Source organism: Mus caroli, chromosome 5 (genome assembly GCF_900094665.2).
Source record: "Mus caroli chromosome 5, CAROLI_EIJ_v1.1, whole genome shotgun sequence".
Lineage (NCBI taxonomy): Eukaryota > Metazoa > Chordata > Mammalia > Rodentia > Muridae > Mus > Mus caroli.
Window position 1 is genome coordinate 64,848,155 of NC_034574.1, and position 16,596 is coordinate 64,864,750.

At 38.1% G+C, this 16,596-nt stretch overlaps 1 protein-coding gene across 2 annotated transcripts in view; it reads left to right on the plus strand.

The window, feature by feature from the left end:
* The window catches only part of Gabrb1 (gamma-aminobutyric acid type A receptor beta1 subunit), a 464,459-nt gene that overhangs the window by 222,803 nt on the left and 225,060 nt on the right, over window positions 1–16,596 (plus strand). The window lies entirely within an intron of this gene.

Here is a 16,596-nt window from a genome sequence, read left to right on the forward strand (position 1 = left end):
ACTTCTTCCTTTCCAATTTGTGTCCCCTTGATCTCCTTTTGTTATCAAATTGCTCTGGCTAGGACTTCAAGTACTATATTGAATAGGTAGGGAGAAAGTGGGCAGCCTTGTCTAGTCCCCGATTTTAGTGGGATTGCTTCTAGTTTCTCTCCATTTAGTTTGATCTTGGCTACCCTTAACTTTTCCATGAGGCCCCATTACAAAATTCACTTTCATGATTTCTTCCCAATTATGAGTCATCTATAAATATTGACTCATTATTACTTGCATTCCTGTATATAGGAATACATATACATGTTTTAATGTAATTGTATTTCCTTTGTATTTGGATAGCTTATTTTTACATAGACATTGAGTTAATTAAAAATTAAAATGTTTTGTTTATAATATTTTTTGTAGAGTTGAAATAACAGTATTATGAGTACATTAGGAATAAATAGATTAACAGCAGCAAAAATAACAATATCCAATAACATATATTAAGGATGAAAGGAACATTCATTTATCTCATATGATATGTGCATTATGCTTAGATAACAAACATGTGCTGTTCACATGCTCATAGCAATGAAAGAAAGTCTTAGTTTCTTTTTGTAAACTATTTGAAACACCAAGATAAAGCTATGCTCCCTTCAGGGTTGTGCTGTAGCTCTCTGATTGTGAGGTGATTGCCTGAGGAGCCCGTTTCACTGCACTGTGATTTAACATCTAGTTTCCTACATCAAATGGAAACCATGGGGTACCTCTAAAATATAAACTTCCACTGCAGATATTATATGAGATATACAATACTATACCTGGGATGTCATTTCCTATTTTCAAGTACTACAACACCATATAATGTCCAGACATGGAAGCTTTATATTTTACATCCGTATCTTGTGGACGTTTTCATCATCTCATGGCTGTCATGGAAGCAGTCATTCATTTATATTAGACTAAAACAGAGATGCCACAAAGGACTTCTGGAGGGTTATGTACTGTAAAAATGCAAGAAAAATATCCTTTAAGATAAGAGTTTGAGCTGAATCACTTTTGCAAGTCCACCCAAATATTCTGATCAGTTGGCAGGAATTGTTACAGGCCCTCGTATTGCCTTGGTGCATGTAAAAGAAGTAATGGGGAACTCAGAACCACATTTACCGGAATGAGTGCCTGTTCTCCAGGGTAGTTCAGCCCACAGAAGATTGGAGAGGACAAAAATGTTTTTCTGGGTAACTCCCCCTTTTCAGTCTCTGCTGGTGGACACAGAATGCTGTGTTCAGATAGTGTGCTCTTACTCCAGAGCACAGAGTGTTACAGTGAAGAACAAACAACTCAGCAGGCACTGAATCTGGAGGTACGCCGCTTTCCACCTCCTAGGGGAAAAATATGCTTTACCTTTCTTACATTATTTTCTTATTTTTAATGAAGATAAGAGCCAACATCTAAAAAATCTGCAGTGAACTAGAGCTGAACGAGTTTACAAACCCATTTCCTTCTAATTGCAAAGACGCGACTTTCTTGTTTTCAGTGTATTTGATGAGGGACGGGGAAGATGTATAAATGGCAAACAGCCTGTATACCTTATGTTTTTTTTTTTTTTAAAGACAAATGCATCCAAATCCAGATTGCCATTTTGAGTGTCCTGCAGGGAACTACTGATCCACTTCTCTACATGAATGTCTACAGACATTGTAAAAACCATATCCACAAAGAAAGCTCCTTAGCTTCCACCCCAGAAGCATTTCCCACAGTTATGTTTTTAAATTTAACCCTTCTAACATGCAAGGTGGCCATGGTATTTGTTTCACAAACTGTGTTCACACCATAGCAAGTGCGTTGTTTTCTTTTCTGATAACAGACAGTAAAGGCATCTGATGGCATGAGCTGACTAAGGATGAGAAAAGATAGAGAGCAAATGAAGTCCAAATGTCTAGCCACAAGGACAGACCCTAAAACCTAGAGTGAGAAAGCAGGAGGACAATGACCTAAAAAGTAGGAAGGAGGCCAGAGGAGCATGGTGTCCTGAATAAAGAATGTCTGTCCAAGAAGTGGGCCTGATCAGCCTTGTGAGGTCGGGCCATTATGTAAAGTTATTTAAATACTGATCAACTGACCACCAAATGTAATAGTGTAAGGGTTTGGGGGACTTTGATATGGTGGGACTGGGTGTAATGGCCATGCAAACTATGAAATGTAACAGAAGAGAAGTGAATTAGTAGCGTACTGATGTAGTGAAAAGATATGCCAGAGAAGGAAAATTTTGTGAGTTGTAAGATGGGAAAAATATGAAGCCAGGTCCCTAAGAAGGTGAAAAAGTACCAGATCTACTACAAAAATGGTTGAACCTTAGCCAGAACCATGGAAAGCTAAGCTCACTCATAACACCAGAAGAGAAAACCAAGTCTCCGGACATAAGCACATAGAGAAGTTTGGCTGGAGGCAGTATTTAATTACCAGAATAACTCATTAAGAAAAGTGGCCCTGTTTCTCCCTTCTTAAAATGGGTAAACGGAGGCAGCACTATCCATTTAGATAACTTTCTTAGGAAAGCATGGTTGAATCAAAGCCATCCAGAATCCAAAATTAAGCAATTTGCAACAATGGCCTGAGTGGCCGCACACAATTTTTCTGATAGAAATGTAGCATCATCAGTAGGTCATTTTCATCCAGACTGTTTTCTCAGACTTGGATAACAAAATGAATAATGACACTGGCAATGTAGTAAGCAATGAAAGGAGCATGGAGTGGTTGGCATAGGACTGGGCACTTTGTACTTATAGAGCAGAAATTACAAAACTCAGAGATTTAGCTTTACAACTGTGTGGCCACAGATGAGATGCCAATATAGTCACTTGAGTTTGATGATGGTTTCATTTATTTACAAATTCCTCTCCTGCTACCCTATCCACTTCTCTTCAGAGAAGAGGAACCCTCCTTGGGAACCATCTTGCCTTGAGACATCCAGCCCTAGCAGGACTAATCACATCCTCTCCCACTGAGGCACAACTAGGCCATCCAGTTAGGGGATCGTGATCCAATGGCAAGCAGCAGAGTCAGGGACAGCTTCCAATCCAATTGTTAGAGGACATACATGAAGACCAAGCTGCCCAACTACCCCAACTATGTAGGGGATCTCTGTCCAGTCCCTGCATGCTTTTTGTAACCCAGTGTTTTTACTGGGTCTGGAAGATACTCATCTTCAGTCCAAAACCAGACATTTAAACCATCTCCTCTAAGGTTCAGAGAACATTACAAAAGAAGGAGGAGTGGAAACATTTAAAAGCCTGGAGGTGGGAGAAATGACCACAAAATGCAAAGGGCATGGCATATCTATGAGCTCATAGCAGTTGTGGTTGCTTACACTGTTCCTGAATAATATTTGGTCTGTTGATAGCTCATTGTAGATCAGGGAGGGGCTCATTAACCCTTTCCTGGTGAACTATTGGTTATTGGTAGGTACTGTGAGACAATCATTGCCTTTAGATATTTATTTATATATTATTTTATATGTATGAGTGTATTTCTTCATGTATGTATTTCTATATGCATTGCTGGTACCCACAGCAGCCAGAAAAGGGGCTTGGATCTCCTGGAACTAGTGTTAAAGTGGTTGTGACTCATAAGGTAGTTTAGGTAACTGAACGTGACCCTCTCCAAGAACAACAAGTATTCTTAACCATATCTCTAGCCCATACTCCTTTTTTTCCTTGACCTAACCTGATGTTTTAGGCATGTTCTATGATGTCTAGGATAGCCATAGTTTTAAATACTCCGTTAAAACACACGTGAAATATATAAGGAAATAGAAAATCTAAGAAGTAGAGAAATATAACAGCTCACCTGAAATATTGGAAGTGTGTTACTTCAAGAAAGCCAGAGCCTTACTGTATGTTGAGATTCAACTCAAGGAACTTTTGAGCAACACATCAGCTACATGTGTTTATCCTTGTGAGTCTAACAAGAAAAACATTTACTCCAAAATCTTCTCCTATCTAACTTTTAAAAACTAAAACTAATGCTTATGCAGTGACTCTACAGAGCTAGGTAAATTGTTGGAAAATGAAAAGAAACAAACAAAAACTGAAGCTTCACCACCTAACTGTGCTATATCTTGAGTTACTCCTCCTCCTCTTTGACTCTCGGTTTGGTTTACTTATTTTGAAAGCAGGTTTAGGCACAACCATCTTTAAGACCTTAGAAGAATGATTGCATATGAAATAAGAACAGTGGTTTTGTTTGTTGAATTTTTTTTATCATTTTCACACCAGCCCAGCATCAACTTGCACAGATCAATCTGTCTATGCCACAATTTCTTGAATAAAATCAAGACTCAGCCAAAAATACATACTTTTAGAAAACATTTAATTGGGAAAAGGGAATTTAAAATTAGTAGCAAATTTCCTATCCTCTAGTGAGCACTCAATGGTGGCTATGCCTGCTCTTAGAATTTACTGTGTGGGTTGAGGGTCCATTCTTTAATGTGTGGTCCCACTTCCTGGGGAGGTTCGGTGACTTTCGACTAAATGGAAGGCCCTTTCATGGCCCATATAGAGTCACTTGGATTACCTTTGATGATATCAGCTGCTATGTCTTAGAATCTTTCCAGGTTTTCTCCAACTACACAATGAAGAGGAATTTCCTTCTGTCCTATGCTGCAGGTTTTTGTTGTTAGATTAGGGGGTTCAGCGGAGAGTGCAGCCATTGTGCAGGCACAGGAAGCTCTGCCATTGCTCATTATTTTCAAGTATTATGTACTTTCATCTTTTGTGTCACTGGATAATTCTGTACCAAAGAAAAAACTGTATGTGCCTAAAATACAAAGTCATCTTTATTCACCCCCATAGAAAAAGGGCAGTGAAGAATGCCATTTTTAGAGAAAGATAAAAATGTCTTTAAAGATTAGCCTCTTTTCTCTCTTTTATCTAGAGCTACACATGCCAAATGCGATGTGCAGAGATTTCATTTCTGCTAAGAAGCTTAAGGAAATTGGGAGTCATGGTTGAGCAAAGCGTTTATAGTTGAATGTAGAAAAAAATACAATATAATGAGATACTTTGTTCCAGGTCTTCCTTTCATGTTCTGTCTTTATCTCCATCCTTATTATCTGCAGTATTCAAAATGCTGCTCCTTCATGACTCTGAGAATAATCAGCCGTACTTACGTCATTTACAGTATTACTCTCACATTGCTATGACCAGAATACCTGACAAAACAAATAACTAAATGGAAGGTAGTTATATTTTGGCTCATGGTTTCCTAAGTTTTAATCATCAAGGTAGAAGGTATGTGCACTAAAAAAAAAAAAAAAATCCATCCTACAGCAAATATAGTACTGAGAAATAAGAGAAGTGGGTAGAAATAATACACCTTCAAAAATACCCACCATGGCACATCACCCCACATCTCCAAGATTCCACAGTCTCTCAAAAAAGGCTCCACTATCTGGGGATCCATTACCCAAAGCATGGACTTGAGGAAAACACAGCGTATTCAAGACCTAATGTTCTGCCCCTGCTCCCCCAAGGGACTATGTCTATCTTATAACACAAAATATGCTTTGTCCAACTTCAAAAGGTCTATGGTCTCTGTAGTCACGATATTGTCAAAAAGTCTAAATCCAGAAACTCTTCTGAGACTTAGGGCCTAACGATGAGCCCTGAAAATTCAAGTCATTTCAAGCTTTCATTATACATTGCTAGAGAGTAAACATTTTCCTTCCAAAAGAGGAAACTGGATCATAGAAAGGGAGAGAGTGACCAAAGCAAGAGCAAAAGCAAATCAGGAGAGACAAGAAATTCCATACCTGTTCCTCTTGTTTTGGATGCATGTGGTTGTATTATATGTGCTCCAGCAATCTTGGTTACTCCCACTCCTGTCTCTTTTGCTGTTTGGACTCTGTGTAGCTTATCTCTTGGGTTAGATCCATTTGTTATCCGAGATTTTCATCACATATGTCATGTTCTTATCCTCCAACATTCTGGGTTCTAATTTCTATGGTGTTTACAATTCATCCTTATAAGTTCATCTATCACCTTCTTCTGGGTTCCCTGCTAGGACTCTACCCTTCCTTCACATGGACTTTCTTGAAACCTCTTCCACAGTACTAAAGATATGGCTCAGCAGTTAAAAGCTGTTACTCTTTCAAAAGACATGGGTTCAATTCCCAGCAGTCATGTACTGGCACACAACTGTCTGCAACTCCAGATCCAGGGGATTCAACTACCTCTTCTGGCCTCCATAGGCACCAGACTTTGAACATGGTACACATATATGCATGCAGGTAAAGTACTCATATACATAAAATAAAAATAAATTAAAAAATAAACAACACTCCTCCATGACCAATTACACATGTCCCTGATTTTCAGGCATTCTGAATGCCTGTAAAGTCAGCCCAGAGAAGATTATATCAAAGTCTTTGTGCATCATGTGCAGAAAACATTAGACCAAATTATGGTTTCTGAATGTAGATACTTTTCAACCTAAATATTTCCCTATATGCCTATATGCATGAAGACTATGCTGAATGTAGACTATGTTCTCTGATCAAGTGTAAATCTTGTAAAAGTGTTTACAATCTTAAACTCTGGAGCCTGCAAAGTGTGAGGCTCACTAATTTCTGGAATGACTTTATGATATCTTCCTATCAACCTAGTATAAAATGCTTTGCTTTTGTTTCTTTAAAAATTATGGCTTTTATTTCTGTGCCTTAAACATGCTTATTTTGGGGCCATAGAGTACAATTTTTATATCTTAAAATATTTGAAGGATGTATTCATTTTTATGCTACGGCTATGAGTATTTTGCCTGCATGTATGTCTGCACACCATGTGTAAGCAGTATCTGTGGAAGCCAGAGAGGGCTTTGGAATCTTCTGGAACTAGAGTTATATACAGTTGTAAAACACCACATGAGTTCTTGGAACTGAATACAAGCCCTCTGAAAAAGAAGGAAGTACTCTTAAATGTTGAACCATCTTTCCACCCCCACCCCCACCTTTTTCCATTTTCTAACTCTGCTTTTTACTAATTAGTCCCACTGTGAATCTGGTTACAAGCAGCGAGAAGCAACCACACCATAACCTGAGTTCTATATTGTCTTCAAATTTTCTCTGCCAAAATAATGACTCAAGTGAGTCTTTTAAATTGAAACTCACTCACATTTTCAGGATGAACAAAGCTCAGGAAGACTCCTTGCCAGAATTTAATATGAATGGGCTTCGTATAGCTACCCATATCATCCTTGCTTCCATCCGAAATATCATGAGTATAACCTCTTGTCTACATTCAGGTCCTGAATAGCAAGTAAAAGAACAATATACCCTCCAAACACCTGTGATCTTGTACCTCAAGCCAAGCTTCACATTCAAAATACCTACCATTTCCCAAGAAACTACAACCAGTTGAAGACAAGTGGGCCTATAGAGGACAGTTCAGATTCAAGCAAGAACATTTAGTTTGATTAGAAAATGATGATTTAGTCTTTTTCAATACCTCTGTAGAGAAAAATATAATAATGCCAAAATAATTAGTCTCCATGCTATATTCTAAAGATCACAAGCAATGCCCAGTAAAGTGGGCTGTCAGTGGAATAAACATGGTCATTTCCATCATACTTCGCCATGACTTCTGCTTTCCATAATTCCAAATATGTATTGGATAAACCCACTCACATGATCTATAATCTGTGCCATGACTCTGCTTACTGGCTTTTCTCATTTCCTGATTTTATTAGAGAAATAAAATGCTGGTAGTAAGGTTCAATGTGCCTAGACTTAGGACTGCTGTACACGCACTAGGACTCTGAGTTTCATTAATTAAAAAAGACAATAGGTTAAAGCTTAGAAACTAGGGGCATGTTGGTGTTGTATTAACCAGAACCACTGATGAGCTCCTTGAGCATGCCAAGATATTGCATGTTGAATACGGATTGTGCTCTACATCCTCATAGAGTGTAGGTTGGTGCCTAGCTCATGGAACTATTATAAGAGGTTCTGGAAACGTTAGATATGGTGCCTAACTGGAGAATGCTGGCCCTGGGGTTGTGTCTTTCATTGTTATCCCTGTCCCCTGGTCCCATTTTATCTTCTTCATATCTTCCATGTTATAAAGAAATTTCTTTATTGTATACCATCTTCCCTTGCAAAAATATAGACACAGAAACCACAGAACAAACTGGCAGTTGAAATGCTGCTCTAGGTCTAAGCCACAAGTGACCAAAACTAACACATGGTTTTTTTTTTTGTTTTTTGTTTTTTTTTTAAGTAAGGTCATTGGAACAACAATGAGAAATATGTGTAAAGCTATTAAAACAAAGCATTATAGATAATTTGTCCTTATGAGGAGCTTCAATTGATGCAATTATTATTCTTATGATTGCTATTACCTCAAGGGTAAAATTTCATGGTATTTGTTTTCTCTTTGTGTTTGCTAAGTCTTCCTTATTAGCTCATCTTCCAAGAGAGATTTCTCTTGCGGGCATACTATTGGGTTGTAATCACTTCACAGCAGGACAGGTCAGCAGAAGCTTAAGCTCCAAACAAGAGGAGATGCAGCTATGTGCATTTCTTAGTCATGTCTTCTTGAACTATGGCTCCAAATGTTGCTGGGCTGCCAGCTTTAACCCTTCCCTTGCACTTATGTTAAGGCACAGTATGGTGCATGCCAAAGCAGGGTAGTAGCTTTCTATAAAAGAAACCTGGAGAGCATGATATGTATGATTTGAGCTATACTGCTGTTCAGTATGACTATAGATACGGGTAATTACATCTAAAGATGAATAACTGAATTGCATTAGCAGTTATGAGAATTTGATCATGGAGACATAAAAGATATTACCTAGATTATCCTAGAAATGTCATCAGAGAGATTTTTGGTTTTCTCTCTCTCTCTCTCTCTCTCTCTCTCTCTCTCTCTCTCTCTCTCTCTCTCTCTCTCTGTGTGTGTGTCTGTGTGTGTGTGTGCATGTGTGTGTGTATCTGTGCGTCTGTGAGTGTCTGTGTGATAACTAGGTATTTCTATTACTGCATATCGATGTGATATCTTCTAAACTCCACAATGGTATGCAAGATATTAGACAGTATATATTTATGATGGATTCATGAAAACAAAATGTGACCTCTATATACTCAAGTAATAAAGCATATTTTCTTAAGACCATCTGATAACTCCCATGTTTATAAAGTGATATAGGTTTTGATATTTAGAAGGAAAGTGGGTTTTAGTTTAATTGATTTTTTTTTTACTTATTCACTTTACATTCTGATCACTGCCACCTCCTGGTGACTCCCTCCCACAATCCTTCCCTCATCTTTCCTTCCCCTCTCTCTAAGTAAGCAGCCCTCTTCCTGGGTATCCCCCGAATCTGACACTTCAAGTCTCTGTGAGGCTAGGTGCTTCCTCTCCCATTGGGGCCAGACAAGGCTTCCCAGATAGGAGAACATATTCCATGTATAGGCAACAGGTTTTGAGATAGCCCACTTTCCAGTTGTTTGGGACCCACATGAAGACCAAGCTGTACATCTACTACATGTGAGCAGGGAGGCCTAGGTCCAGCCCATGTATGTCCTTTGGTTAGTAGTTCAGATTCTGAAAGCTCCAAGGGTCCAGGTTAGTTGACTCTGTTGGTCTTCTTGTGGAGTTCCTGTCCCCTTCGGGCCACCACAATCTAAAAGGGAAGTTTTTATTCACAAAGAACATTCTGATTCAAATGCTAAGCTCTTAGCACAGAGCAGAAAGAACATAAGAGGAAATTTCCTTATCTCTCAGGCAGTTCGCCTTCATCTTCTTATATTACATTTTTTTAGATAAAACAAAAGCTGTTGTGAATATTATACCTAGTTCAATCAAGTTAAATAAAGTGCTTTGGCATTTAAAAACTGAATGCCAATTAAAGAATTACTAGTGTTCTAATAGTGCTGACTTTAGGATACTTGCTCAGAATGTTGGTGTCATTGTTATTTTACAAGATCAAACTCATCATGTACTTTTGCTATGAAAATTTCAGTACTCCTATGTACTGATGGCCCTTTCAGTAGAACACCTCTACTATTACACATAGGCCTTGTATGTGCTATACAAACAATCTACCACTGAGTCAAATCTCCAAACCTTGATTTTTGAAACAGAATCTTACTACATAGGTAAGACTGACCTTGGATACTATACCCTCTAGACTGGACATTCAAAATCTTTCTGCCTCTGCATCCAGACTACTGGGATTGTAGATGTCTACTACCACACCCAAATTTATTTATTGAAGTTCAGTTTGCATTCATGACAAAGGTCAGTAGAGTGATTCATTGAAACTATAAAACACATAGCTGATGTTTTAATGATATATATTATGATATATGTATTATATTCTATACAGATACATATATGTATATATAAAATACAAGTTTATAGGACATTTTTATGGTTCCCAAGCATTTGGTGTGCATCAAGGATAATAAGATAACTATTAGCATTAAGGAGAAATATACAGATGGATAAAATGATCATATGCCCACCTAGTCTATCTAGTACACACACACACACACACACACAGAGAGAGAGAGAGAGAGAGAGAGAGAGAGAGAGAGAGAGAGATGTGCACACTCAAACATCTTATTTGCGTTTGCCTGCCATACTTTGGTTAATTTTTGGTAATTTCATGTTTAATATAGGATAGGCACAGAATATCTTCCAGGCCTGTCAATGTAGGGCCTATGTGTCATTTCCTCCAGAAAATTTTGACCTTTTCTTATCCTACTAAGCTCCCTGTAGATTTTTCTTAATTGTTGCCTGAAACTCTGGAAATACTAATACCTTTCTGTCTGTCTGTCTATAGCATCTTTTTGAATCCTTGTTAATGTTGTTATGTGTAAACGAGGTCAAAATTATCACCTAAACAACTCAGATAGGTCACATTTGCTGTTTTAATCTGTTCTACTTCCAACTCTGTTGATTCTGTACTCAAACAGACATTACTGTGGATATTCAATGTCATTAACTTACAATTTTATCCATATGGAAATCATGCCATCAAAACTACTTGTATTCTATTTATCTGCCTTTATTAGTTTAATCTCTTTAAGTCATTATAATCCTCTGATGGAAGTTTGACCCAACAGGTAATGATTTTCCCCTCACTTTGTAGCCATGTCTGGCCTGGAACTTGCACAGTTGTTTCTGCCTCTACCTCCCAAGATCTGGAATTCAAGGTCTGGGCCACCACTCTAGGCTTTCAACTTTTAATCTTTTCTCTTAATCAATAGAAATGCCATATTATAATATAGCTCTCACCCTTCATTCTGAATATGCATTATGTTTAAAAGACTAGAGTCCACACTCAGTCACTCTAGCAAACTGCTTCTTTTGTCTTTGTTTTAGATATTAGAAAAATATTGGAGCCAATTATCTTCCAACCTTTACCCTTTCCATTATAATATCTGTATACCCATCTTCTGGACAGGCAGTAGAAATTGTACCACTGCTGCATGTTTCATATACACTGTATTGTTTCTCCAGTTAGATTCTCAGGCTTCCATAAAGATTATTTTATGCATTTCCCTATTATATGAAAATCAGCTCATCACAAGTATGTATTTTTATTATCCAGCAAAAAAATTTATTTGCTAGATAGGTTATTTAGTAAGTAGATGCAAAAATAATTCAATTTTTCTCTTTTCATGTTATTATTAATTTTTAAATTATTTTATTTATTTACATTCCAAATGTTGCCCTCCTTCCAGTACCCCCTCTCAGAGTTCAATTTCTTAAAAAGGGGGGAAGGCAGAGAAGGGGGAAGAGGAAGAAGAAAAAGAGAGAGAAGGAAAGGAGAGGAAAAGGTGGAGGAAGAAGAAATAGAAGAAAAGAAGAAGTAGTGGAGAAGGAAGAGAATAGGAAGCAAAAAAAGATGAGGAAGAAGAAGAAGAAGAAGAAGAAGAAGAAGAAGAAGAAGAAGAAGAAGAAGAAGAAGAAGAAGAAGAAGAAGAAGAAGAGGAAGAGGAAGAGGAAGAGGAAGAGGAAGAGGAAGAGGAAGAGGAAGAGGAAGAGGAAGAGGAAGAGGAGGAGGAAGAGGAGGAGGAGGAAGAGCAAGAAGAAGAAGAGGAAGAGGAAGAGGAAGAGGAAGAGGAAGAGGAAGAGGAAGAGGAAGAGGAAGAGGAGGAAGAGGAAGAGGAGGAGGAGGAAGAGGAAGAGGAAGAGGAAGAGGAAGAAACAGCTCTGACTCTCCATCTTATCTTAACTTATCTTACTCTATTCTATTACTCATGACCAGCAAGGGTAGGACTATCCTCTCTACTGCATTCATAATGTCAAACTCCGTAATCCTCTTGCTGTGAGGTTGTTATTAAAAACTTCAGTCAATATAGTTAGCAGACTACCCAAGACTCTGAGGTCCACCTAGTGAATTATTTTGGAAACTATCATTAATTATGGATTTTTTTTATTTCTTTCTGAACTTCATCTAATGTTACAATATAGCAGGTCTGCCTAAAGCCCAACACACCTGCCTTCCTGTTCTCAAAGAAGTCATTCTGGTTATTTTAATTTGGTTTATTTCTGTGTTGAGAATGCCCAGCATGCATTTGACATTCAGAAAATATTCTCATAGCTTTTACTTACACAGGAGTAATTTGGTAGTGTTTATCCCTATCCTTTCAAAAGGAAAATCCTTAGAACACAAATGATCACAGAAATCGTACAATTTTTCCACAGGCTATACTTATGAAGAGAGTCAGAAGGAAATGCCTACTGTCCTATCAGAAAAATGTGGCCTTCCATCTCTTCATCTGTGTTTTTTTTAAAGCAAGTAAATTTCTGGAAGGAACTAACTGGTGTTTCTTGGAAACCTGTTTATAATACATCTTCCCACTCTGGAGTTAAAGGTCACAGCTTATACAAAATCAGTCACATAAAACAATGAATTTGATTTCAGCCTCATATTTAAAGGTCAACCACTGATCTTCCCAATAAAAGATATATGGGAACTTCTACTGCTAACTGCCCCATTGTGAAAGATTCATTTTAGTAAGGGGAGCAATAGAATCAGATGAAACTGTATTCAGAGACTTGTTCTACCTATTCCCTTCTTAACTCTGGGATACTCATCCTCCTGATGTTCGTCTGAAGATGCCAGTCACAGAAACTTCTTCATAAGATTTTCACATTGCATATCATTGTACATAGGCTACCCCAAAATAAGAAGCATTCAAAATATGATAATCATTAACCTTATAAAACAATAGGTCCTCAAAGAATGGAGCAGAAATGATTTTTAAAACTGAACTGCAAACCCTTGCTCTGGAGCACCGTGGCGCTGTGCCCTACAGAAGACAGGAGCAGATTGCCACTCACTTTGGAACATGGTCCTTCTGTTCAGATGTCTCAAGGCAGTGCATCATGCATGGCTATGCTAAACTTAACCAAGTGAAAACATAAAGAGATGTTCAAAAATGGCCAAGGCTGGCCTATAATATATATAGCTTTTCGCCTCAGAAGGTTCCCAAAGTATTTAACTGAATGTCTTCTCAAGTACTGTAACTACCCATAATATTACACTGACACTGAGCAAAAATGCCCAAAGGCCCAACAGACAGAAGTTTTATAATGTTCTTTGTTTTTGATAATTCATACATCCACACCTGGTTTCCCACCACCAACTCCCACATATTTCCCACACATAACGTATACCCCTTCTGACTTCTTCTCCTCTGCTATTTTTTAAATTTTGTGAGAATTTCATCTATGATTTCTGTACATACATCATTTGCACCACTCTATCTCTCCCTTCAACTCTTTCCATGTTACCCACAGTCTTAGTCAGGGTTTCTATTCCTGCACAGACATCATAACCAAGAAGCAAGTTGAGGAGGAAAGGGTCTATTTGGCTTACAATTCCATACTGCTGTTCATCACCAAGGAAGTCACCAAGGAACTCAAGCAGGTCAGAAAGCAGGAGCTGATGCAGAGGCTATGGAGGGATGTTCTTTACTGGCTTGCTTCCCCTGGCTTGCTCAGCCTGCTCTTTTATAGAACCAAGACTACCAGTCCAGAGATGGCACCACCCACAAGGGGAACTCCCCCCTTGATCACTAATTGAGAAAATGCCTTGCAGCTGGATCTCATGGAGGCATTTCCCCAACTGAAGCTCCTTTCTCTGTGATAACTAGCCAGTACAACCACTACCTCATTTCTTCATGACCACTTACTCCTTAATTATTATTGCTAAACAAGTACATAGCCACGCATGCTGGTGCATATGCATATACATATATGCTTATATAAAACCTATTGGGTTTATATACTTAATTTGACATCTATGTATGTTCAGGATTAATCACTTAGGATTGGATTATCAATCCACTATCAGAGTTCATTCCCAGGGGAAACTGATTCTCCCTTTCCCTGATGCTGTTGATTACCTATAGCATGAAATTTTTGTGCTATCTATGTTGGTACATCCATTAATGTGATCATCATCCAGGTCTTACTGACACTGCTATACAGTGAGATTTCATGACTTCAGCATCCCTATCATGTTTAGCATACACTATAAACTCAATCCATGCTGTCCATTTGTGTTGGAGGCAGTCCAATGACATAAGTACCTACTAGTGGCCATAATCTCAAAAGATGAGTCTCTTTCCTTCAGTAACTAATACTAGCCAATACCTCTTCCCAATAGAGGTAGGGCCTAGAGAGCAATGCCCTCAACTGCGGTGCTGTATTGGCTGATGTGATCATGTCCAGTTCTTGTTTTAAGCAACATTTAATGTGTGTGTTTTCAGTTATAGAATCCACCCATTTGTGTGTTTGGGTGTGGTGGTGGGGTTTCCAAAACAACCATCAGAAAATCAAACCTGAAGTCACTCCTGAGCACTTCCTCATAATAGGTGTGCTTTGGTGATTTTTTTTTCAATTTTAGATCAGAAGATCAGCAAGTACATACTGAAAATATTATAATGCATTATTAGTATCTGGACATGTACATAAAACTACAGAAATGGCTTTGATTACAATTTTTAATTTGACAAAAAAATAATAATGTTGTGAACATTGGTTTGTGGATGAAACAATACCTTGAAAGTATAAGCTGAAGTAAAGCCTCTGCCCTTCAAGTTGCTTTTCATCGGGGTATTTTATCTCAGCATCAATAACTGAACTAGGATGCACACCTTTCCTAAATGATGAATAGGATAGGAACTCAGAAAAAAAATCATATCTGAAAAAAAATTACTCATTATGAGCATCTCGCTGGAAGCAATGGTATCTTGAAAGTCAGGGGATGTTCATTTTTGGCATGTTTACAATAAGGTCACCTTACTAGGGAGACCTCTTGGGCATCATTGTTGGTCATTATAATAGAGAGCAACTGAATAAAATCCTAGACTTTACTGAGCATTTACTATGACACAGATGAAGAAAAAAAAGGCTTAAGTGATCCCAATACAGTTTCACAAAACCTCTATAAGGTAAACTAACATTCCAATTTTAAATGGATACATAGACATCAGGTCGTGGTCAGTTGACTTTCAAACCATTGCACAGCTATAATGTATTAGGTACATTATAAAGGTGTAGGAACGTTGCTCTCAATGCTTTTTCCTTCATATACAACACTAAACTATTTTATCTATGAAGCATACTTATCGGTAAGTTGTCTCTGATTCTCATAGTAATTGAGAAGGTTAAGAAAGGAGAGAGACTAGTACATAATGTAAATGAGGATGGAGAGTGGTATATTGGGTATAGAAAGATTAAAACAGTGACAGAGATGGGAAAGGGAGGAGATGGAGGAGATGGAGAAGATGAGGAGATAGGGCATGAGCAAACAAAGTGAAGGGGATATGAGAAAAACATTTGGCAATGTATAGCCTATTATCTCACTTAAAAATAGTTTGAAGGCATATACCCTACAAGACTAGACAATGTGGGACTAGAAACAATGAGTCATTTAAAAAAAAAAAAAAAAAAAACCTCGGCATCAAGTGTGGAGCACCTACATAAGGATCATTATCCAGAGAAACTCCAGAGACCACAAAACATCACGGATTTTTCACATGCCTCTTGATTACCTCATATACCTAGTTAATAAGATATTACTGTCATAAACATTGTGCCCTTTAGATGCAAATTATAGGTGAGACCAACCAGAAGATCCCTACACACAGTTTTGCTCTAAGTCTCATGGTTCCAGATGATGCTTTGCAGGCAGTTGTCAGAGAAAGGCATCAACAATCTAACAAAGTTGTGAACTCCATGAACTACAGTAACAGCCTGACAGACAAGCTGTGGCCATTACTGTAATGGTGGCATGATTGTTATAAGGGTAACCAACTGCTCCTTAATTGGATTTGAGGGTTCCTTTGTAAGAGGAAATATGCCCAATATTATAAACCTAGTCCTGAACCCAGGACTGAAGAGGTTTTTGACATCTTCAAAGGTCAAAGGGAATTGGAGCACTGCATCAAACTATTTCATAAATATCTATTTTTATTTTTTTAATTTATTTTTTATTAGGTATTTTCCTCGTTTACATATTCAATGCTATCCCAAAAGTCGCCCATATCCACCCCCCCATCCCCTACCCACCCACTCCCCCTTTTTGGCCCTGGGGTTCCCCTGT